This window comes from Saccostrea echinata, unplaced genomic scaffold, assembly GCF_033153115.1.
Source record: "Saccostrea echinata isolate AGI-Se365-2 ecotype Australia unplaced genomic scaffold, CSIRO_AGI_Sech_v1 ptg000009l, whole genome shotgun sequence".
Lineage (NCBI taxonomy): Eukaryota > Metazoa > Mollusca > Bivalvia > Ostreida > Ostreidae > Saccostrea > Saccostrea echinata.
In genome coordinates, this window is record NW_026889758.1 from 23,763,451 (window position 1) to 23,789,133 (window position 25,683).

Sequence of the window (25,683 nt, forward strand, 5' to 3'; positions counted from 1 at the left end):
TCCGATCACGGAGCGAGCGCTCTACCGAAATGAGCGAGATGCATCTGCTATTGGTCTCTCTAGATCTGATATGTCATCCATGACATGGGATAAGACGCACCCTAAACAATAAGGTGAAGCATCACATGCTTACAGCACCTCTCGCTGTGGGTCGTAATGAGTCAGAATCTCATCAGAGATAATCAGCTCTTTGATTTCAGAAAACGCCTTGTCACAGTCGCTAAACCAAGACCACTTCCGGTTCTTGGACAGTAGTTGGTTTAATGGGTACAACAGACTTGAAAGGTTAGGCAAAACTGGCGTAATAGTTAACAATGCCAAAAATGGTCGCATCTGCAAAATATTCTTTGGCTTTGGCGCATTGACAACTGCTTCAATCTTAAATTGTGTTTTGTTCAGACACTCACTGTCTATTTTATGTCCACAATGAGAAACACGTTCCATAAAGAATTCATTTTTTCAAGTTCACACGCAGCTTGTATTCATCCAGTTGTGTTAATATAGCCTCCAAATTCTTCAGTGTTCTTCCTCAACAGGTTGTATTCATCCAGTTGTGTTAATATAGCCTCCAAATTCTTCAGGTGTTCTTCTTCAGAAGAGCCTGTTATTATCATATATCATCTTATCATCAATGATACATTTGACACCTAAGAAACCCTGTAGGACAGTGTCGATTGTCCTTTGCAAGATAGTAGGAGCTGAGGCTACACCATAAACTAAACTCTTGTAGCAGTACAGTCCTATCTCAGTATTAATTGTCAGTAAGTTGCATGATTCTGTACTAAAACTCATCTGCAGATACGATGTCATATTTCTTCGATGAATCCTCTTTATTGCAGAAATCTTGTCAATTAAAATAATATCTGACGCACATGTACTTGTGGACAGGAACCCCCCCCCCCCCCCAATCAACCCCAGGTTTCTCCACAAATAGTATTTATTAAACTTATTTATCAAGTATTAATGCTACAGAAAAAATCGAGGAATAAACGCAAATAATCGACCCATTAAAAAAACACCCGCGTTATAAGAGAGAATTCGAAAGGTATGTCACTCTGGATTGGCTTACATTCTACCCCTACAGGTCTTTCTGGGTTAAAACATGTATTCATTTTATGTCAATCTGTTCAAATTTCTTTACATACATGTACATTTCTGTTTTACTTCATGCTATCGGATTGACTCTGCGTCTCATAAGAATCCCACAATTAATTAACACGATTGCATTCATTGCGTTGAAAAATCCTAAGATAAACGCATCGGAAGTTCATAAAGGATGTATTACCCATTAGATATCATCCAAAAGATTTTTTGACCTGACATAATAATCTCTGTCGAGTGTTATCCTAATAAGTAATACATTCTTTATGACTATCATAATTACTCCATCCAAGACAAATGGTGCACATTTTATTTTGAAATTTTTAAAAACAGAAAATTTTGCAGCCATGATATATTAACAAGTTTAAACAAGAATTCATTATTCAACAATCATGTTCTTCAAAAAATATATGTACTTTTCGAAAGTTGTCAAAGAATTTGACAAAAAAAAAATTACAGATCTTAACAACAGAATACTTAATAATTTGTTCATAATAGAAATTTTATAAAGAGATATCTAATCTGTGCCCTTATTGTAAAGGATGTGTTAAAACAACAAGCACCTATTATATGAAAGCCATATGGAATGTTGTTAGTGAAATTGTTAAATTCAATATATCCACAGGCACCTGGTGGGTGGACCCCCCTTTCCATTTTTTTCTTTATAAATCTGGGATCGATACACCTTTTTCCTATTTTTGTATTCTAATATGCACTATATGTTATCGATAATGTACAATGTAATACTACGCATTAGGCTTTGAACTGACACCCGATTTTACATCTGTAATTCACAATCACGTTCCCTCCAAAATATATCATAATAACAGTCACTGAATATTATATTTTCATTGGAATAGTCAGTCAAATTATGATCCAATGCAAATTATAGGGAGATCGATCCGGGACCACATTAAGGTTTCCAGTGGGTACAGAGAAAAACCTTGGTGGGGGTCCAGGAAACTTCTTGATTCTGGGAAGTTGAGAGACAGACTATTTAATAAATTAATTCTAAGATTGCATCGGAGTATTGTAATAAAGATTTTTTTTTTAAATTATAATTAGATCATGACCATGATAATAATTATCAAAGGAATTACATGAACACTATTAATTTCATATGTATTTATAAACGAGTGTATGTTCAACAAAGAAATGGCTTAATTATGCTAAACATTCTTCGATATTTTGCACGTATATATACTATCTGTTTCAATTATATATTTTATATGATCTTTAAAAGATGGAGGGCCTGGGGGAATCTTTAATAATTATTTCTTGTCATTTTGAGATAACTAAAATCTTCCAGGAGAATCAATATATGGTATTTTCAAATCGAATTTTGCAAATTTTAATGCGTAGTTGTGAGGAAGCCAAATATATAATATACACTTTATGATTTTGTTTTTTAATTTTGTTGTTATTATCCGTTTTGTTTTAATCAAATAGAAATAAGTAGTCACTATATAATTTTAACTAATCCGATGTCAGTAATGCGGTGAAAAAATTCTATTCTTTATGTACTGGAGAAAAATTGAAATCTTTGAACGATTTCATAATACTGAAGTTCGGATAATTCTTAAAATTTCATTTACATGTGTATGTATACACAACTCTCACTTTTTCACTTCTTCTAATCTTTTTTTACAATGCTTAACTAATTATCTCTCTCTCTCTCTCTCTATACGTTAAGAAAAATCAAACTTTTGGTACAGTAAAATATTGATATATCCAATGAAAAAGTCACTAATCACAAGACTCGAATAATCATTTTAACTGTAAGCACTTTCTGCCTTTTAATGGCTCTTCAGACAGTTACAGAATGAATATGATATATATATATATATATATATATATATATATATATATATATATATATATATATATATACATATATATATATATATATATATATATATATATATATATATATATATATATATATTATTTTTACCAAAATCGAATAGGGGATATGGTTGCAACCCCCCGTACCCTCCCCCTTCATTTGGATCCGCAACTGAAATACCATGTATAGATATATATTAATTATTATCAGTTCATTTAGTGATTTGTTTTTAAGATGAACCAAAACCGATTTTTAAAAAAGTATTTTTAGTAGTTTTGATAATTATGTTTTTTATTGTTGTCTTCATGCATTTCTAACAGGGTATATTTAGTAGTCTTGATAATTATGTTTTTTATTGTTGTCTTCATGCATTTCTAACAGATGTCAGAGATAACGAGAAAAGAATTCTCAGTACATAATTCATTAAACAATTTTTATACGTTCCCCGAAAGTTGGCTTTTGTTGCAAGTCCGCTGTCCATAGTACGATGTCAGGTGTCTGATATTCCGAAAATGTTCATAAAGAGGATCCAGTCCTCTGATACAGGTGCCTAATGAGTCAAGTACATGTTTGAACTTTTGTGGTATGATGTGGACTCATTGTGGCAGCGTAGCATCATTATATAACATCTCATTTACATAACAAACTCTACAAAAAAAAAAAGGCTTAAATTTCACACACATGTAATTTATATCTTCATTATATACATCCTGCGAGATGTAATACATGTAGCTATTGTATTTGTTGGAGCTTAATAGGGGCACCATCCCTGATAGCTGCCTTCCTTTTTTAAGTTCTAGGAAAAAGTCTCTGTTATATATATAGTATAGGTCTTGGAAGTAAAATTATTAAAACACCCTCACACACACACTGATTTTTTTTTCAAATGTATTGCCGAGAAATAAACATATTGACAAAGGCAAAAACACGACATTTTTAATATAAAATTATTGAATGATTAGATTAAACAAGATTTTATCAATGCGATTTTTCACATCGATTTGATAAAATTCAATTGACTAGAATTTGTTGTTAAATGAGGATTTTTGAATAAAAGGTAAAATGAAAGCTATTATGTTGATGGCAGGAGACACTGTGTTAATGTAATGAAATGTATTGTTCTACCGGTATTATTTCAAGAAATCAAACCGACTGTATTAACTTTGAAGAAAGGGAAAAAGACGATAAAAAAAGATTAACCTCTGGCTTATCGTAGTTGAACGAGAATGTATTACAATGGAATATATATTGAATCAAAGAAGAAATTAATTTTGAAAAGAGATTAAAGATGAAAAAAAAAAAAATGAAAATGTATAATTTAATAAGAAAGTTTTTGTGAATTATTTCATAGTCGCTGTAAATCTCTAAAATAAAAACACAGACTCGCTGTTTTAGATTTGAAAAATTTTATTTTTAAGAAGATATGCCGTCCCCTAGAACCAATTCTTTAAAATTAAAATCACCCCTAGTATCAAAAACACATGAATTTGAATCCATTCATATAAGAATAAGGGTTGTGAAAATGGGTAAAGATCTAATTCGATATTTGATACTTTCAAATTTATTTCCGAAGAATAATCGACTATATTATTTATATATAAACTTTAACGGTGATTTTCTTTGTACAATGTACATACATGTAATGTTCAGTGTAACTTACAGTGTACACAATATTGAAAAAGCCGTACTAGCGTTTAGATGCTTAAAATACAAGCTTTTTCAAGGCATATTGAATAGAAATTTAGCTTGTTATAAATGTTTAAATTGAAATGAATTAGTCGTATTAATCATTGTATAGGACAAACACCTTGAATGTATAAAAGAGCCTACGCATTGGTAACCTGCGGGTTAAATGATGACAATTCATTTTTAAAGAGAATTACTGGACCTTGGATGTTTGTTTTTCCTTAAATGGTTATAGGCGTTGCTAGTTGGAAATTGAATTTGCATACGAAGAATAACTCTAATTTGGGAAAAGGGTTAACACTTTATTGGTAAATTATCGATATGTGCAACTTTTTTTTTCGACTGTTCAGATGATAAAAAATTGGTCGAGCGTCGATGTTATTGATGAATCTTCGCATAGTCGATCATTTTGACATACCTAATTCTAATCAAAATTTTCGAAGTTATACAAGTAATAGCTTTTCAAAAAGCTTGCCTGACTAATCAATCAATATCTATGGAACGTATATGCAAGAGAGGTGCTAAACGTTTCCGTCATCAAGGAGCGACATAGTTGCGATACTTCATTACACAAGATGTACAATTGACTTTCTCAAATGTCATAACCAAATACTACAGATTAACAAATATCTAAGACATGCCACTGTTTGGTCATTTAGCCCACGGGCTGACTAGTTACGGTGGGATGAAACTGCAAGTGCGCTAGCGTAGATTATAATCAAAGGCGGATCCAGCACCGGCGCGCCTGGCGTGTGCCCCCCCCCCCCCCCCCCGTTTGAATTTTTTCTATGTAGAACTTACATGTTCATTATCCTTAAATCAAGGAAAAGAACACCTCTTATTTGTAAGAATTTGTCAGCTTCCGGGGGCTTTGCCCCCGAACCCCCATAAGGGCTTTGCCCTGGACCCACTGGGGTTTCAATACAGCCCCCAGACCCTCTGCCTTCTACTGCGCCCTCCCGTTATGAAATTCCTGGATCCGCCACTGATAATCCTGGGAAAAATAGATGATTCCTTTTTAAGAAATTCATATTACAAGTTGTCTTTGTTTGAGACAAAAATGCTTCAATGCTGCTCTAGAAATCAAAGGAATTGACCAGTACACTTTATAGCTAGCGCAAAACAAGATACTAACCCCCCCCCCCCCCCCCGGGACAAAACTCACGCGATGATGGTCTTACCATATACATGTATTATAAATGAGTTTAAAATACATCTTTGTATACAGTTTTGAAAATTAGTTTTTCTTTTCAACCGATTTCAGGACCTTTTCATAATTATTAAAACCTGCTTTTTTTATGAAATGAAAACCAGGACAGATCATGATGTCTTCTTCATTTTGCCGATTCTTTACTTAGAACCTTACGGGAGTGAAGCCCATTCCTCTAAGGGTACTGACCTACACTCTTGTCACTGTATTAAAAGGAAACCCTTGTTCATCACAAAGCATGAAATAATATGCTACTCGCTGACTTTCTAAGCTTTCTTAAAAAACCTAACTTGTAACGTACATTACTAATAAATGTAATACTGAAAGAAAGGCTAGGTGGAAAACAGACTGAATCAAGAAGGGATGTCCCATTTACTACGTGGAGGGAGTTTGTTTATGATTAGACTTGTCCACTTATGGGATAAATAGTAAGAATAATCAGCAAGTTCATTGCTTTGGTGTTGCCTGTCCATATACACTGCGTTCTCTTTAAAAAAAAATGAGATAAAATTTACTGATAATAAAAAATCTGGAGCGTAAGAATCATGTTAAAAGAATAAACTTTATTTATGTCCATAGAAGTTATCACACCCATTCAATAGAACAACCCAAGAAAAAGGCGCCTGTGACATTTGGCGCGAAATGATTGTATCACCCCTTTCGTAGAAGGCAAATGGACTGATCCAGTAGTTTAGAAACGTAGAAAAAATGTTACACGGACATGTCCGTACAAAGAATCGCAAAGAATAAACATTTGCATGCAAAAAAACGGAAGGAATTAAACACATTATTTTGCATCAGTTATATGAATCTTTCTTCTGCAAACTGTGTTTGTTTATATGTAGGTAACAAATTCCGATGTAAATCAGCTTGCACTAAATCTAATTCATTAAGAATGATCGCTTAGTTTCGGATCCCAGAAAAATTAATCCTTATACTGCCTGACGCACGTGGCGTCAGGCAACTATAGCCCAGAAGCCGTTTTCATACACAAAAAAAAAAAATGATAAGACTAAGATTAAAATGCGAATACTCTGTCATTTCTTTGTTTAATATGAAATATTTTTTAAAGGATAATCCACAGTTAATTCCAATGTATTTACAGAAATATAAAACGTTGTGACCTAATATTATTCTTATAGCTTAAATATATATTAGGGAATTTTAAAATGTTTGTCTTAGTCGTAAGAGCATTGTCAGGTGCGATTTCATCATCCCATCTTGACTTTTTATGTAATCTTTATTTTTAGTCTTAGAGTATGCTAATCCTCTAGTTCCTTAGCATTAAGATCCTTATGTGAACATTTTCCACGGTTCGAGAGTTACGGGCTGGATATAAGTTTGCCAGATCCTATATGTCACATTCTGTTCTTGGAGTTATCAAACACCAACCGATTGTATTTGTTAGTACATGTATGAATTAAACCAAGAAACCAACAATACATGTAGCACCTACAGTGTAGGTTTGGTTATGACATATCAAATATTTTCTAAAGAAAAATTGTAGACAAGGTAAATGAAAACTAATTTCTGAACCAGAAGTCTCTGATGAGACTGTAGCTCAACTGGTTATTACTTATAACAACGGAAAAGTTAGCACATGGACTTGAAACTTTGCAATAGCAATAAATAGAATAATGATCTTTGGTTTCGTCTTTTTTTGTGGCAAGAACTATTGCAATCAGACTAAAACTGTAGGATGAGTAACCTTTTGGAAGAATTTGACAAAAATTTCTATTTTTCGTAACCATGGCAACATCATTCATCAAAAACCAAACACACAATTATGTATCTCAATGTAGTCTACTTGCATGCCAAGTTATATTAAATCAGACCAAACTGAAAGAGAAGTAGTGTTTTGAAAGTATTTCACAGAAAATTCTATTTTTAGTAACCATAGCAACACCGTGCTTCGAAATCAAAAACCGAAACACAAAATTATGTATCTTAGTGTAGTCTACTAGTGTGCTTAGTTATACTAAAATCAGACCGGAACTGATTGGGAAAGTGTTTTGAAAGTTCTTCACAGATTTTTTTTTTTATTTTTAGTAACCATGGCAACATTTTTCATCAAAATCAAAAACCGATATGTAGAATTATGTATCTTAATGTAGTCTACTTGTGTGCCAATATATACTGAAATCAGACCAAAACTGTAGGAGGAGTAGCATTTTGAAAAAAAAAGTTTACAGACAGACAGACGACGGACACCTTATTATCGCATAAGGTGTTCTGGCCTCTGACTAGTAGAGCTAATGAAATACACTTGTCTTCCACTTAAATTATGACTTACAATTCTTACGTCGTCGAATTCGGATACAACTTACTTTTTTTACTTTTATACATGTACAAATAAACGAACTCATTCAAAAAACCACCCGTATTAGCGAATATAATGGCAATAACAATGATTTCTACAGGAACATCATCGACAGCAATTTTCCAGGTTCCGTAAATAGCCACTGCCCACCACTGGATGAGAAATGCAAAGACAAAGAGGGACAATGTTTTGGCGGCCTGTGTGGCCTTACTGTCTGGACTTGTGTTACCAATGGTGCCTTAATGAAAAAAAAAAGTCATGAAAACTAAGAATTAGTAGTCATGTAAAATAAATAAGTTACATTTGTATGACAGTTGTTTCACGATTATTTTTTGAAAGAATTGTCTTATTGTGTATTTTTGGATATAAGAGTAATGATAACGTTTGTTTCCATTCTAATCTTGTACCATGTAAGTGTGTAAAGAACTGTGTTAAGTGTCATTACAATCAGTACCGGTATTGTAGAGGAAAACAGATAAAAAAAAAATTCCGGCCACTCCATACCTAAAAAGTTGAAAATCAAATGAACTAAAAAAAGAAGGTAGAAATAAAGAGATACATGTATTTTTAAAATGGTCTTTGGCCCAATTCAACTTTCATAGGAAAATCTTTATTTTTACTGAATTTGAAATGGTTCATTAAAAAGGGTTATATTTTAGATGCAATAATTAATTTTTTATGCTAATTAAACTACAATAAATGTGGATTCTGTGAATGTTATATAAATAACATCTTTGAAACAATCTTTTAATTTAATACAGTTAAAAATATCTGTATTTACATAGCTCCCATGGGTCCGATTTCATCAGTAAAAGTTGCACCAGGGCATTCAAAAAGCGGGATTCCAAACATTAGCAAATAAAGTTTCCAATCATATTTTCCAAGAAAAATATTTTTACTGAATTTCATTAGAGCAAATGCATTAGTTGCAATGAGCGATACAAGGAACATTTGTGCGGCGCAAAAGAGGAATGTGACGAAACCATATAATTCGCACAGCTCAATTGGATGTACATGATCCTTAGTTATGGCCATTTGAAAGTGATCCATAAACTGTCCCAGGCTAAGGAAACCATCACAAAGAGCCAAATAAACGGCAAAACGTTTGCACTTTGACCATAATTTGAAGAAAGTGCTAGCAGTTTTAGACCGAAAGAATATCACAGGGATAGCAAGCACCGATGTGATGGTACAACTAGATAAGATAGAAATTTGGTGTCTCCAGTCCTAGTACTGGAATGTTGTAGCGAGAATCTTTTACAGAAACTGTAACGTTAAATTAATTTGTGCTCAACATTTCTTCTATTCTTGAAGTTCCTGGACATGACTTAAGGTCCTTGCTTTATACCGTCACATAATGTTGACTCTTCTTTTAATCCAGTAATCTATAATTCGATGATTTATAATTGACTGATGTGGTCTATTTATAATACTTAACACATAAGTTATATGAAAAGAAAAAAAGTTGACGATATCCTGATTTAAAGATTTTGCTATTGGACATGGAAACTTGGACAGTCTACTAGTATTTATCAAAGATTGCTCTTTAACAAGGAAGAGAAAGTTGACAAATGGAAAGTGGAAGGTGGAATACCTTTAGTATTAAAACAAGGGAGCAACTTCTATCAATTTTTTTTAAGAATTGTCTGCGCAACGTATACGTAAAACCTCAAAAATGTTTTTCACGTGGAAAAAAGGTTTTTTAATATAATTCACGCAAGATTGAGACACATTTGTATTTTAAACTCTCACTTATTCCGTTGTTATTATTTTAATAGCGAGTCCGAATTGTTCATGTCGTTTATTAGATGATGCATTTCGTTTGTGTTTTGCTTGTAAAAGTATGCAAAAGCATGACATTCCTTAATGAATAAGTTATTTTCATATATTAATCTGCACATTATAGATGTACATTTGATGCTATGGGGATTATTCTGTTCTTTTATTCTTATTATGTACAAAATGGTGAACTATTCAAGATTATTCAACCTTTTCCAAATGAATGTAGTCGTTTGTACAATGAAAATTTATATTTCGTACATTTAAGGAAGATTTTGTTTACCAATTCAATGTAAATGTAAAACATTGTATTAGGTATTCATGGTCGTTCGAAATATCCCAGGTGGTCGACCTACCCTACTCTAAAGAAATCCAATTTAAATGTGCGGAAGAAATAAATATACATACGAGTTTCATATTATATACCTATTTTTCTGACAGCTGTTTCAATTTTTAGGTCACCTGAGTCACTCAGGTGACCTATTGCTATCTGTTTTCGTCCGTCGTCGTCCGTCGTGCGTTAACTTTTGAACATTTTTAACTTCTTCTCTAGAACCGCTCAACCAATTTCAACCAAATTTGGTATATAGCATCTATGGGTGAAGGGGGACAAAAATTGTGAATTTTATGGTCCCTGCCACCCTGGGGCCTGAGGGGTGGGGCTAAAACCACCAAAAATAATGCAATCTTTAAAAATCTTCTTCTTTACTCCTGGACATCAAGCTGTCAAACTGTTGGCATCATTGTAATAAGCATTGAGCCCTCTACCAAAATTGTGAAATTCATGGCCCCAGGGTCAGGGGTTCTGGCCCCAGGGTGGGGCTATATAGATCATATAGTGAAAGTGCATTATTTCTTTGAAAATCTTCTTCTCTGCTCCTGGGTATCAAATAAAGTTACTAAGTACATAGTTATGATGAGCAAGAGTGCCTCTTCCAAAATTGTGAAATTGATGGCCCCAAGGTCAGGGGTTCTGGTGTTAGGGCGGGGCTCTATTGATTATATAGTGAAAATGCATTAATTCTTTGAAAATCTTCTTCTTTGCTTCTGGATATTTAATAAAGTAACTAAGTACATAGTTATGATGAGCAAGAGAGCCTCTTCCAAAATTGTGAAATTCATGGCCCCAAGGGTCAGGGGTTCTGGTGTAAGGGCGGGGCTCTATCAACTTAATATAGTGAAAATGCATTAATTCTTTGAAATTCTTCTCCTCTGCTCCTGGGCATTAAGGTGATAAACTAAGTACATAGTTATGATGAGGAGGTGGGCCTCTTCCAGAATTGTGAAAGCCATGGCCCCTGGGTCAGGGGTTCTGGTGTTAGGGCGGGGCGCTATTGATTATATAGTGAAAATGCTTTAATTCTTTGAAAATCTTCTTCTCTGCTCCTGGGTATTATTTAAACAAACTAAGTGCATGGTTATGATGCATAAGGATGCCTTTTCAAAAATTGTGAATTTCATGGCCCCAGGGTCAGGGGTTCTGGTGTTAGGGCGGGGCGCTATTGATTATATAGTGAAAATGCATTGATTCTTTGAAAATCTTCTTCTCTGCTACTGGAGACTATTTAAAAAAACTAAGTGCATGGTTATGATGCATAAGGATGCCTTTTCAGAAATTGTGAATTCATGGCCCCAGGGTCAGGGGTTCTGGTGTTAGGGCGGGGCTCTATTGATTATGTAGTGAAAATGCATTGATTCTTTGAAAATCTTCTTCTCTGCTACTGGAGATTATTTAAACAAACTAAGTGCATGATTATGATAGACAAGGATGCCTCTTCCAAAATTTTTAAATATATGGCCTCAGTTTTTGGGGTTCTTGAGGGGGGGGGGGCTCTATTGATTATATAGTGAAAAAGCATTAATTCTATTAATTAATCATTAATTAATCCTGTCTGCTCCTTAGTGTTGAGCTGATAAATAAATTGCTAAGCTGTGATGAAAATGGGAGCTTTGAACAGAATTTTTAAATCTTGTGGTCCTAGGGTCAGGGGTTCTAGCATAACGAGGGGGGGGGGGGGGCTTTTGATAATATAGTGGAAAAGTGTTAATTCTTTGAAGTCCATAGTTATGATGATGAGGGTAACTCTTCCAAATTTGTAAATTTCTTGACCCTTGGTCTTGGGTTCTGGTGTTAGGGTAAGGCTTTGTTGAATCTGTAGTGAAAATGCATTGTACCTATGAAATTCTTCTCTGCTTCTGGGCATATCGGAAGCAAACCGAGTAAAAGTTTAAATGATATGAGTAAGCGTATTTCTACCAGATTTTTAAACATCTGGACCATTCGTCTAAGCATTCTGGTACTGGGCAGGGGTCTGTTAATTTGTATTCTACTGAGAGAAGTTATTCCCCTTTTCCATTCACCTTTGGTAATTAATCCCTGTAAATAATGTATTTGAAAGGTTAATAGAATAAGATAATTATGCTAGAATGTTTATCGTATAATTAAAAAAGTACTTTCTTAGTTTTAATAATCAGGTAGACCTGTAAGTAATAGATACATAAAAAATGAGACAAAAGTAACTTATCTTATTAAAAGTTCTTCAAAGACCATAAGAGAGGTCAATGCTTGAGGTCTTAATATGGGTTTAAAAATAGTACAGAAGCACTAATAGTTTGTTAATAGTCTGCATGGTGATAGTGTTAAGTGGGGGACAGATTAGAACTTAATTTATGAGTTGATACCGAATACTAGACTAATTATTTTGTTGATCCTGATCTTCCTACTTCTCTTGCTTTAGGGCAACAATGCTTCATCTATCAGTATATTTAACTTCTAAATTGTTGTATTATACTCAGGTGACCGTTAAGGCCCTTGGGCCTCTTGTTTCGGTTTATACTGTATTGGTACTGGTGTAGTTAAATTCGTTGATTATGTTAATTATATGCAAATTAGATAATAAGGGTTAAATAAGTCTTGTCATTCAAGTGTAATCTCCTGTTTTCGGACAATGTTCCCAACGTTAAGAGGATCTCATAAATCTGACTCAGCAGTATCTACTAGTAAGTGGCCTCATTCAAGGTTTTGTGTGCAGCCATGTGAGACTCGCTAAAAGATTCAAAAATAAACCATGCTTTCACTTGAAAACTGGCATATGTCATCTTCATAATGAAAGCCATCTTGAGGTACGTATATGCAGCTAAATTGTCACAGTAATTTGCAGCTGTAAGTGCATAATACACCACAGGAGTGTGCACCCATAGATTTAAGTAGTGCACTAAAAATTTCAAAATATATGAAATAGTAAAGTCAATTAAATGGCTACAACTATTTGTGAAGAACTCTTTAAATGCATACTTATCAGTTCAACAAGAAACTGTTAGCCATGTAGTGTGACATAAATGAGTTCTCAAAATGGCATCGTCGTTTCATCCCCGGTTTTTGCGTCATTTCACAGATTTATTTCTGCGTTAATATTTGAGCATTCGCGATCCAACAATATCCGAAATAAATAAATTTTATTCCTTTTAACCTTATTTAATCTTTATTCAGTTATTCCCCTATGTTGAACAATTTTATCGTTTGCCTGGAAACATGCCTTCCCACGGAAGAGAAATGATATCCAACTAGAAATAAATCATAATTTATTTATCTTCTGCGGGTAATTCAAGTTACAAAATTCAGAATTTGACTGGAATTAACTGCCGAGAAATTTTTGAAGAGGGTACGAGACCGAGAGAATATAGAAAAACATGCCGAGAAGTGAAGGTGCTAAAATGACAACAGCGCGGGATGACAGGGTGCCTCTTTGTAGTGTGAAGGACGTTAAAGATCTCACGAGTACATTTAATGAAAGAACACATTGCCAAGTATCCTCAAGAACAGTAAGAGTCGAAAATTGTTTGAGCATGGTTACAAATGACATCCCTGATTTCCAAGACCATTACGCTTATTAAGCGTACGTGTGACGTCATAGTTGGTTTTTACCGTACTCGAGAAGTGTAAACATGGCACTTTTTTGTCATGCTTATGTCTATTTTAACGATGTCCTGTGCAATATTGAGGTCAGCTTCACCATTCAAAATTTTTACAGTTAATCAATAATATGAAGGACTTGCATTTCAACGTAAATTTAAAAATATTGAATGATAGAAGTTTTTTCAAATTAATTTTTTTTTGTTGAATAAGTTGTCTTAAAAAGTACGTACATGTAATTTTCCCTATCCAGATGCAGTGTGATAGAAGAAACTTGCTTTCTCGAATTTTTTAACCCTATTCATACTTTGAAAAAATTAAAACATACGCGTCCAACTTCCATATTTTTTATATTTGCTTAAAAAATCCTTTTATGGACAGAGTAATATATAGGCCCGGAAACATGGAGAATTAAAACTCCACTTAGGTACTGTGCAATATGTAGGGCATAGTATTTGTCAATCAATATCTCTAAAATAAGGTAAGAAACCTAATGATATAACTGCTTTTGGATATGTGGTACTTAATTAGAAATATACAAAATATGGAATAAATTGAATGACAAGTATTTTTTCAGCTTAAGGTCCTTCTTCCGCTAAAGAAAAATTATCCAGTCATCAGTTCAGTCATTAAGTGCAATTGATCATGGATAGATACAAGAATCTTTTGCAAATATGTAATATGTGCGCGTGCTCGTGTATGTATGTGATCACAGATGAGGGTTTGTAGAGCATTTTGCATCGACTGATCATTTTTAGAGCAGTAAATTAAAATTATATAAGTACATGTATGACAAAAAGAAGATGGGCGAACAAGACGAGCGAAGTACCTATACTGCGACAAACATGAAGGTGAAAAATTAAATCTAAATTATAACAAAATTTCTTTGAAATTTCATCTTACATTAGAATATACTTTATGTGAAATGTCCAAAATTTGCAAAGATCTCACAATAATACATAGAATAAGAGAATTGAGAATTATGCAAGAATTGTTGTATAATAAAAAAGGACTTTCATAGATTTAATGATCAAGTAGACTTACAATTAATAGATAAATTAAATTGAGAGAAAAATAACTTAATAAAATATCTTATTAAATGTTCCTAACACCAGTACCCATGACCCAGGGGCCTTGAAATTCACAAGTTTGAGAGGCACCCTTGCTCACCATAATTATATACTTTTTTTCAAATTTATTTCCCAGATCCTACTTATTAACAATTTTTGTTATAAACTAATAAGTTGGCAGCTGCCAGGGATAGGGCCCGACTAAGCTACATTACAAGTATAACATTGTAAATACATGTACATGTTAAATTTTCTTTATTTAAATTAGCATTTCGCAGAATGCTTAGATAATATATGCAAACAAAGTGATAAAGATTATATAATTTTAAACGAACAAATACTGTATAATTATAAGGAAATTCATCGGTATTTTACAATAATACATAAGTATGCAATATACATGATAATTATATATATATATATATATATATATATATATATATATATATATATATATATATATATATATATATATATATATATATATAATTTGTTTCTTTAATACCGAGGACTAGAGAAAAAGATTTTTAAAGAAATAATGCACGTTTACTATATGACTTTTACTATATCTAGCACCACAACCCCTCACCCTGGGGTCTTGAATTCACAATTTTGGTAGAGGGCTCAATGCTTATTAAAATCTTGCCAACATTTTAACTGCTTGATGTCCAGGAGTAAAGAAGAATATTTTTAAAGATTGTATTAATTTTGATGGTTTTAGCCACACTTCTCAGGCCCCAGGCAGGCAGGAACCATGAAATTAAGAATTTTTGTTTCCCTTCACCCATAGATGCCATATGCCAAAATTGGTTGAAATTGGTTTAAGGGTTCCAGAGAAGAAGTTGAAAATGTTCAAATGTTATCTCACGACGCAGAACGGACGACGACAGACAAAAACGGATAGCAATAGGTAACCTGAGTGACTCAGGTGACCTATAAACCTGGTAGTTATTTCTTATATTTAGGGTGAGTTCACCATGCACCGGATACCCTCGTACTTAAACAGGTTCTAGCGATATAGCTACCGATAGAATATTATCAAAATGGAGTTTAACATGTTGTCTGGGATCAAAATATGAATTTGTGATACTATTTTATTCTGTTTATTAAGAAAATATTAAAAACGATTTTTGGGGAATGAGCCAGATTCACCATGGATCGGACAACATTCACCATGCATCGGACAAACAGTATTTTGGACCGAAAAACGTCATATTTTTACCCCGTGACCCTTAAACCACCTGAAATGCTTTGAAATTCGTGGCATAAAAAACATTTTTATGTTTTTATTTTAAAATGAAGTTTCTAGTTTAATTTGATTGACTAATTCGATCCATAAAGGTAGAGAGATTTTAATTGCATCACATCGCTTTAGAAATGCCGTGCAATGCTTAGCCTTTGGCAAGTTGTGCATTTGTCTCGTTGTTCCTGGGTATTATTGAAATAAACTAAGAGCATGGTTATGATAAGCAAGGATGCCTCTTCCAAAAAGTGAAATTCATGGCCCCAGGTTGGGGTTCTGGTGAAGGGGGGGGGGGGGGTTTACTAATTATATAGTTAAAAGAGCATAATTTCTTTGGAAATTCTGGCCAGTTATTCTGGTGTAAGCGTGTCAAGGCGATTTCGTGTAAAGTGATGAAAAAAAAAATTAATTACAAAGGTCAGTGGACGTTTTGCATTTATACGCTCGTATTTTACATTTTTAATACAATAATATAATAATGTCATTTCTATTTTTCATGATGATTTATTAAGCAGACTTCTACATGTATATGTAGATGGCCGTGGTTATACTCGGACAAGATAATACAAAGATACATATTTATATTATTCATATTATTTATTATAAATTCAATTTACAGAACTTGATATTTAAGTAATATGCTGTTATAAATTTTATTAAACAAACAAGAGAGAGAGAGAGAGAAATATTCCGTTTTAGCCCCCCACCCTCCTTTCAGGCTTCACTAAATGTTTGTACCTATATCAAACAAAAACTCTGATTTTTTTTTTCTAAATATATCAGACAGTGAAAGTATTTTTTTTTTATCAACAAATCATATCCATTTGTTTGACAGTCATACTCGTTTTTATGTTCCTGCTTCAAGTTCACACGAAGTCCACGTGCTTGTCCTGTCAATCAAAATCATTCGACACTGTGGAGGTGTTAAAGTTTGGTCACATCGAAGACGAAGTGCGAGTATTTCCAACAAGTTATAACATTTATTTTTATCATTTCTAGATTTGATTCCAACATTTCAATAATAAATGAAAAAAATACATTGGGCATTAACACTTGAATTTGAAACATACTCTCTGCCAATTTCAGACACCACGCCGACACGTGTACATTTTGAACTACTATTGTTTTGTGACTTTTTTTTAGCTGCATGTTTGTTTTGAGACTGAAATTTTTGTTCTAAAAAAGACCTTAACTTTTTTAAAAAATGTTTATTAAAATATTCTGGAAATGCAGTACTGACTGAGTAACCGATTTAGGGGGAAAAGGGGGGTATTAATCATATCGAATGGCAAACATATAAAGTTACGGTGAAGAGAGAATTTTTTTTCTCTATAACTATAGACTTAACATATTATAGTAGAGAAAATTCTGTAGTGCAGTACATTTTAAATAAATATTTCCTTTAACTACACTATCAATTTAATTCGCTCCTAAGATAATAAATTAACAGGATATCCGCAGTATTATGTATAACTCTCAGAACTAGTTCTATTATATTTTCTGTAGTAATTGAAAAAAAAAACGTGTTAAAAATAAATATTTTCGTAATTTTGCTGCGTAGTTATTTGACTTGGATAATTATATCACCATTAACGATTTGTCGTCTTTAACAAAACAACAAAATGTTGCAGTGCTAGAAGTATTTGCACATTGCCCTTAGTTAAATTTAATATTTCCGCATCGTTCTACATAGGTACAGAATGTGCTTATAACAACATTTATTTTCCAGAGTAATTTAATAAATAACCTAACAGCTAAGTTAGAATAATAAAAATATATATCGTAGATATTTTCCCCCATGAAATAATGATTCTTCAAACACGATATGTTAGTTATTAAATTAAAAAAACCTGTAACTCCTTTCCTACAAAAAGATAAGTCCTTTCACTTCGGAGTTCCGAATGACAATGAAAACTGAACGATAGGTGAACGTTGAACGCTTTGTGAACGGTGAACGCGAGCGCACGGTGAACGGTGAACGCAAAACTGTGAACGGAGAGCGAACGGTGAACGAACGGTGAACGCACGCTGAACGAACGGTGAGCGAACGGAAAAATGGGAAAGTAGAACGTTTCAGGGACTGTAGAACTAAATTTATGAGTTGTTACTGAATACTAGACTAATTATTTCGTTGATCCTGATCATCCTATTTATCTTGCTTTTGGGCAACAAAGCCTCATCTATTAGTTTATTTTATACTCTATGGGGAGTTTTAATGATCATATTGTGAAAATGGATAATTTCTTTAGAATTCTTTTGTCTCACTGTATATTTGCAGATAAGCTAGTTGCATGGTTATGATGAAAAAGGGTGCCTCTTTCAAAATTTTTAAATTTGTGGCCCCGGAGTCGGTTTTTTTTTTCACGGGGTCTCTGTTTATTGTAAAGTGAAAATGCAGCGTTTCTTTGAAAATCTTCTTTCCACCTGGACATAAAGTAAACAAACCAAGTTCATAGTTATGATGAACAAAGATGCCTTTTTCAAAATTGTGAATTTCATGACCCTTGGGTCGAGGTTCTTGTGTTAGGACTATTTATTATATAATGTAGAAACATTATTTCTTTGAAAATGTTCTCTAATACTGGGTTTTAAGCAAACGAACTACGTGCATAGTGATGATGAACAAGGTTGCCTCTTCCAAAATTTTGAATTTAAGAGCCCAGGAATTCTGGTTTTAAAGCCCAGGGATTCTGGTTGTAGAGCGGGACTATATTGATAATATAGTGAAAATTCATTATTTCATTGAAAATCTTCTGTGCCTCTCATTATTTATCAGATAAAGGTCAGAAAGCCGAGATAATGCACAATGTATATGAGCCATCACTGATCCTGTCTGACTGTGTTTTTTAAAAGTTAAATCTTCCTATTGCACAGTATTAACCATTTGAATATCTTTAAAACATTTAACATTCCAATAAACTAAAGTGAGTTCGATCTACCCTACCTATACTAAATTCCTAAACGTCATCAAAATCTTTGCAATCAAAGAAACGTTGTCGTGTCCAGCAACTGCTCTACCAAGTTCCTATCTTTACTCCTCACAAGAATATTTACTTGAGTAAAGGAAAAAAAACAGTGGTGTAAAACAAAATTGTGTTTTCAAAAAATTCTAAAGAACTTTAAGAAAATTTAAAATCGCAAAACATAGAAAGCCAGTAACATCAAAACATGACTTTTCTACACTTTATAAATTCTTCCTCACGATAAATTAAAAACTGGGCTTTTTGATATCATAGCTGCTTTTTCAATAAATGGAATTCGAAAATTTCCATACATCGAATATGGATCTTATGTTCGGTCACCTATAAAATTGCTTTGTAAAAAATCACGCTGACTCTATATATAAGTACTCTGAGGTTAATTTTAAAAGGATGCTGGAGTTCCTCATTGACAACATCTATGTAATCTTTGGAAATACCAAATCTTCCAGCAATCTATTTGAATACTGACGGGCACTGATGGGCACTAATTGTGCCCCATTATTAGCCGACCTGTTCTTATATTCCTGTGAAGCAGAATTTATTCAAAACCATCTACATGAGAAAACACTCGATGTAACCTTCATCGCGACAGACAGAAATAGCGACCACGTTTTATCAATTAATAATAGCTACAATCGATATATCCAAGTGAACTCGGAATATAAGGCACTGCACAGCCTGCCACACATGTGCCATATTTTACTGACTATAGATTGATTGATTGTATGTTGTTTTACGTCTCGTTAAAGAATTTTTCACTCATATAGAGACGTCACCATACCGGTGAAGGGCTTCAAATTTAGACCTTTACTCGGCACTCAACGGCGCCTCGGTTTTTAAGGTCTCATCCGAAGGACCCGCACTTTCACTTCAAAGTGCCAAGCGCTTGGCGAAGAAGCAGTTTGTACCTATTTTTTTTTTTATCGACTTAGTTCAGTCGTGGCTGTGATTCGAAAACAAAACCTTCCGATCACGGAGCAAGCGCTCCTCCGACTGAGCTACCGCGACCATAGAAGATAAGGGTCAACTTACTACTAAACTGTATGGCAAACAGGATGACTTCAGCTTTTTGATCGTCAACTTTCCATATTTATGTAATAATATACCACAATCACCTGCATGTGATGTGTATGTTTTCCAACTCATTCGATACGCAGTAGCATGATCTGAGTACGATCAATTTCTTAAACCAAGGCAGACTACTGGAAAATACGTTGATGCTACAGGTATTTCAAAAACCTCGTTTAAAACCAGCTTTCCGTAAATTTTGTGGTCGTTATACTGACCTTGTTAGCAAATACAACCTATCATTGAGTTGTATTTTGACTGACATATTGCATATCAATTGTCAAGCCTTTGTTTTTATACTAAGTTTGACTACGAATTATTCCTTCTACCTGATCAATTACATAGGGCTGGCGGCGCATGTGACCGTTGACAGGGGATGCTTACTTCTCCTAAGCACCTGATCCCACCTAGAATTCCTGGGATCTGCGTTTTTTGCCCTGTTCACAGATTTGTACTGTTTTATGGTTTGTTTGTTTTTTTTAAGATTGTTCACTGTTCGTTTTCTTCACCTATTTTCCATACGTGTACTGACAAATCAAAAACAAGATATTGATTTAAATATAATTTCCATAATAAATAAAAAGATTAAACAAGATTTCATTAATGAGATTTTTCATACTGATTTGATTAATTCAATTGATGACTAGAATTTGTTGTAAAATAAGGATATTTGAATAATAGAAAGAGAGAAACCTATTGTGTTGTAGTAGGAGACATCGTGTTAATGTAATGAGATGTATTTTACTACCGGTATTAATTCAAGAAACGAAACTACTTCATTAACTTGAAAGGAAAAGAATTGATAAAAAGATTAACACTAAGCTTCTCGTAATAGAACAAGGATAAATCGAGTAAAAATGGAAAAGGTTTAATTTAAAGATGATATTTATCGTCCCTTGGAACCAATTCTTTGAAATGAAAATCATCCGGCCCTTACCAATTCTTCTGCTTATCATAACAACATTTGAGATTGTAAAAATCTCAAATTAACTATCAAAAACACATAAATTTGGACCCATTCTAATAAGGGATGTCAAAATGAGTATATTTCTTATTCGATTTTGTGTTAGCTTTATTCGAATAATAATCGATTATTCAACTATATTCTTGTATTCTTTTACAATGATTTTTTAACTACATGTATATCCTTGAAATAATCTCTTATGATGATTTTCCTTGTACAATGTACGAAGGAACAGAAAATGTGCAATGTGCAATGGAACAGTAAAAGCTGTATTGGTAAGTACTAGAAGCATTGTACTGTTGACAAGATGTGATTTAGAAGTATAATATGGCCTATTTTTTTGGTTTCATGGTTTAATTCCGTCTATTTTTTTCAGTTAAACGCCGCCTCAGGTTGGAGATGGAGAAACCACTTTTCATAATAGCACCGGTCCTGACTTTTTCTTGGCACGTCAAATATCGAGATAGTGAAAAAACGCCTGGAAAATGACAGATATTTTGGACTACCTTCGTCATTTATGAATAATTTCTAAAACAAGGCAAGCTATTGATAAATAAGTTGATGAAACAAAAATAACAGTCTTGTTTTAAGTCTGACAACATTTTGCAAATTCTATGGTCGATACAATGTTCTTGTCAGCAAATACGATCTATCATTTAGTCGAATGTTGACAGGTTTTTTTCATACAAATTGTTAGGCCTTTATTTGCACTCTGAATTGCCCAACGATTTTTTTCCGTTTTCCGATCATGTCGGGGGTGACCGGTCGACATGGCATAATTACTCCTCCATGGCACTTGATCCCACCTATGATGTTTTTAGAGGTTCGTGTTTGCTCTGCTCCAAATTTGTATTGTTTCAGTTGACTATTGAGCTTGATTATTGTTTGTAATCTTCATATTCCATTTCTCTTGAATTCGACGCTACGCTATACTAGTATCTCCATGCAAGCATAGCGAAATGAATGTACAAATTCAGTAAGGAAAGTTAATTTAAAAAAGATAATAGCTCAAAACTAGACATTTCACATAAGCTGGGAGTGTACATGTGAGACATTTAATATATTTATTGATGAACTGTAAATGAGTGCCGAAGAGAAACGTCATAACGACGTGTTTAGTATTGCACATATATAATGAAATTTAAAGGCAAGAATCAAATTTGATAAAGGTAAAAGTATATATTTTGTTGGTTACTTCCGATCAATAAAGATTTTTACCCTCTAACAAAATGCTCAGTGTCTTATATATACTGTACTTACGTTTAGATACTTATAATTAGACAACAAGTGATGTGATATAGAAAATAAATTTGTTGTGAATGTTTTGAAATGAAATAAGTCACAAAAAGCGTTTAGGAGTAGATCTAGAAGTGCAGATGAAATGTTAATAGTTCATTGTGTGTTTTCAGTCTTTTTCAAGAAATGATTGGACGCAGCAGTGGAACTTGGATGTTAAATTTGTCAATACTTTTTATACTTATTTTGAGTTTGACGATTTTATTAAAGGCAGCAGGTAGAGTGAATTTGCGTGCTAAGAGTAACTCTTACTTAACACTTTCATGGTAAATTATCGATGTGTGCAACTTATTTGATTGTTACAATAAAAAATGATAGTCGTACGTCGATGTTATCGAAAAATATTCGAATAGTCGGTTATTAGTTCACATCCCTAATTCTTATCAAGATTTTAGAAGATATATATGGCCCGATGCGATTTCATCCCATTGCTCAATAATCTTGAGGTTGGATGCATATCTTCTTTTTAGATTATGCTACTCCTCTTGAACAGCAACATCGATCCTTAATTGAATATATCCCACGGTGCGAGAGTTGGATACAAATTTGAGAAATTCATATCCTAATGTGGGAGACACCAGCACAGTCCGATCGTATAGTGTGAATGTAAAGCAATGGTCATACCAATTGTGTACGAGTGATTATGAAGTATTTAATATTTACGAAATAAAAAGTGTAGACACGGAAAAGGAAATTTATTTGTAGATAAATACACACAAATCTGCCATGACTGAAAATTCTTATGTCGATGGATACAACTTACGTTTTTTACTTTTATACATGTACAAATAAACGAACCCATTCAGAACACCCCCCGTAATAGCGAACATCATGGCAATAATAAAGATTTCTACAGGAACATCATCGACAGCAACTTTCCAAGTTCCGTAAATAGCCACTGCCCACCACTGGATGAGAAACGCAAAGACAAAGAGAGACATTGTTTTGGTGGCCTGTGTGGCCTTACTGTCTGGACTTGTGTTACCTATGGTGCCTTAATGAAAATAAAATTCGTAAATTTAAGAACAAGTAATCAGATAAAATAAATACCTTATATTTAAAAGACACCTTTTTCTTGATTAAAAATGTGTATTTAATTTAATGTGTTTGTAATAATAGCTCACGATTAATTCTTTTTGTCTCCATTCGAATCTTGTACCATGTAAGCGTGTAAAGAACTGTGTTTAGTGTCATTACAAACAATATAGGTATTGTACAAAAAAACAGATGAAAGATATTTCCAGACACTCCACACCTGAAAGTCGAAAATAAAATGATTTTTTTAATTAATTAATTGAAAATAAACGATATTTAAAAAGTTCATTGGCTCTATTCAACTTTGGGAGAAATATGTTTTAGCGAATGTTAAATGTTTGATTATAAAGATTAAAACTTTCAGATGCATCAATCTTTTTATGCTAAATAAATAAGATAATGAATATTTTAAAATTAACATAATTGAAACATTTTTAAAAATTTGATACAATTCAAAGTATCAGTACTTACGTGGCTCCCATAGGTCCGATTTTATCCGCAAAAGTTGCACCAAGGCATCCAAAAAACGGGAAGCCAAACATCAGCAAATGAAGTTTCCAATCATATTTTCCGAGGAAAATGTTTTTATTAAATTTCATGAGAGCAAATGCATTAATTGCAATGAGAGATATAAGAAACATCTGGGCGGCGCAAAAGAGGAATGAGACGAAAGCATAAAATCTGCATAACTCAATTGGATGGACATGATCTTTTGCTGTGGCCATATGAATGTGATCCATAAACTGTCCAAGGCTGAATAAACCATCACAAAGAGCCAAATAAACAGCAAAGCGTTCGCATTTTGACCATGATTTGAAAAAAGTGCGTGCAGTTTTAGACCGAAAGGATATCACAAGAATAATAACTGCAGATGTGATGCTACATATTGTACAAATAAGAGTCAAAAAGTGAATAAGATAGAAATATGGTGTCCCTAGTCCTATTACTGGAATGTTGTAGCGAGAATCTCCTCCAGAAACTGTGATGTTTGAATTCATTTTTACTCAATATTTCTATTCTCTAAGTGTATGGGCATGACTTAAGGTCCTTGCTTTTATAGCGTCAAATAGTGATGTCTTCTTATTTTATCCGAAAATCTATAATCAAAAGAGACTTTATTTTATGCATAATGCGAAGATGTATGAAAATGTTTATATTACGATTTTTTTGGTTTAAGAAATGTTGCAGGAGGATATTTTTGATAGTCCACTTATATTTGACATACCTTTTAGCTCATCTGAGCCGAAGGCTCAAGTGAGCTTTTCTGATCAAAATTTGTCCGTTGTTGTCGTCGTAAACTTTTCACAATTTCATCTTCTTCTCTGGAACTTCTGGGTCAATTTTAACCAAACTTGGCACAGAGTATCCTTGGGTGAAGGGGATTCAAGTTTGTTCAAATGAAGGGCCACGCGCTCCTCCAAGGGGAGATAATTAGGAAATAGCGAAAAAAATAATGCCATCATTGAAATATCTTCTTCTCAAGAACCAATGGACCAGGAAAGATGAAACTCATGTGGAATCATTGTCAGGTAGTGTAGATTCAAGTTTGTTCAAATCGTGACCCCCGGGGTAGGGAAAGGCCATAATGAACGATCAAAGTTTTACATAGGAATACATAGGAAAAATCTTCTTCTTAAAAGCAAAAAGCCATGATTGGTCATATTTAAGTGAAAGCATCCTCAGGTGACGAGATTCAAGTTTGATCAAATCATGACCCCAGGGGTTAGGGTGGAGCCACATGGACGATCATAGTTTAACATAGGAGTATATAAGGAAAAATCTTCTTCTCAAGAACAGCAAAGCTATGATTGGTCTTATTTATATGGAAGCATTCTCAGGTAGATTCAAATTTGTTCAAATCATGACCCCCGGGGGTAGGGTGGGGACACGATGGACGATCAAAGTTTTACATAGGATTGTATGGGAAAAATCTTTAAAAATCTTCTCAAGAACAGCAAAGCCGTGATTGGTCATATTTATATGGAAGCATCCTCAGATAGTGTAGATTCAAATTTGTTCAAATCATGAGCCCTGGGGGTAGGGTGGGGCCACAATGAAAGTTCAAACTTTTAGGGGGAAAAGGTCACAGTCAAAAAATATGTAAGCATCTTTAGTTAGTGTAGATTCAATTTTGTTCAAATTATACCCCTTCCCTCATATTTAGGGGTAGT

At 33.6% G+C, this 25,683-nt stretch overlaps 1 pseudogene; it reads right to left on the reverse strand.

Annotated features, from left to right (window-relative positions):
* Nucleotides 1–482: 482 nt before the first annotated feature.
* Nucleotides 483–24,510, reverse strand: LOC133182562 (uncharacterized; annotated as a pseudogene).
* Between the last annotated feature and the right edge of the window lie 1,173 nt (nucleotides 24,511–25,683).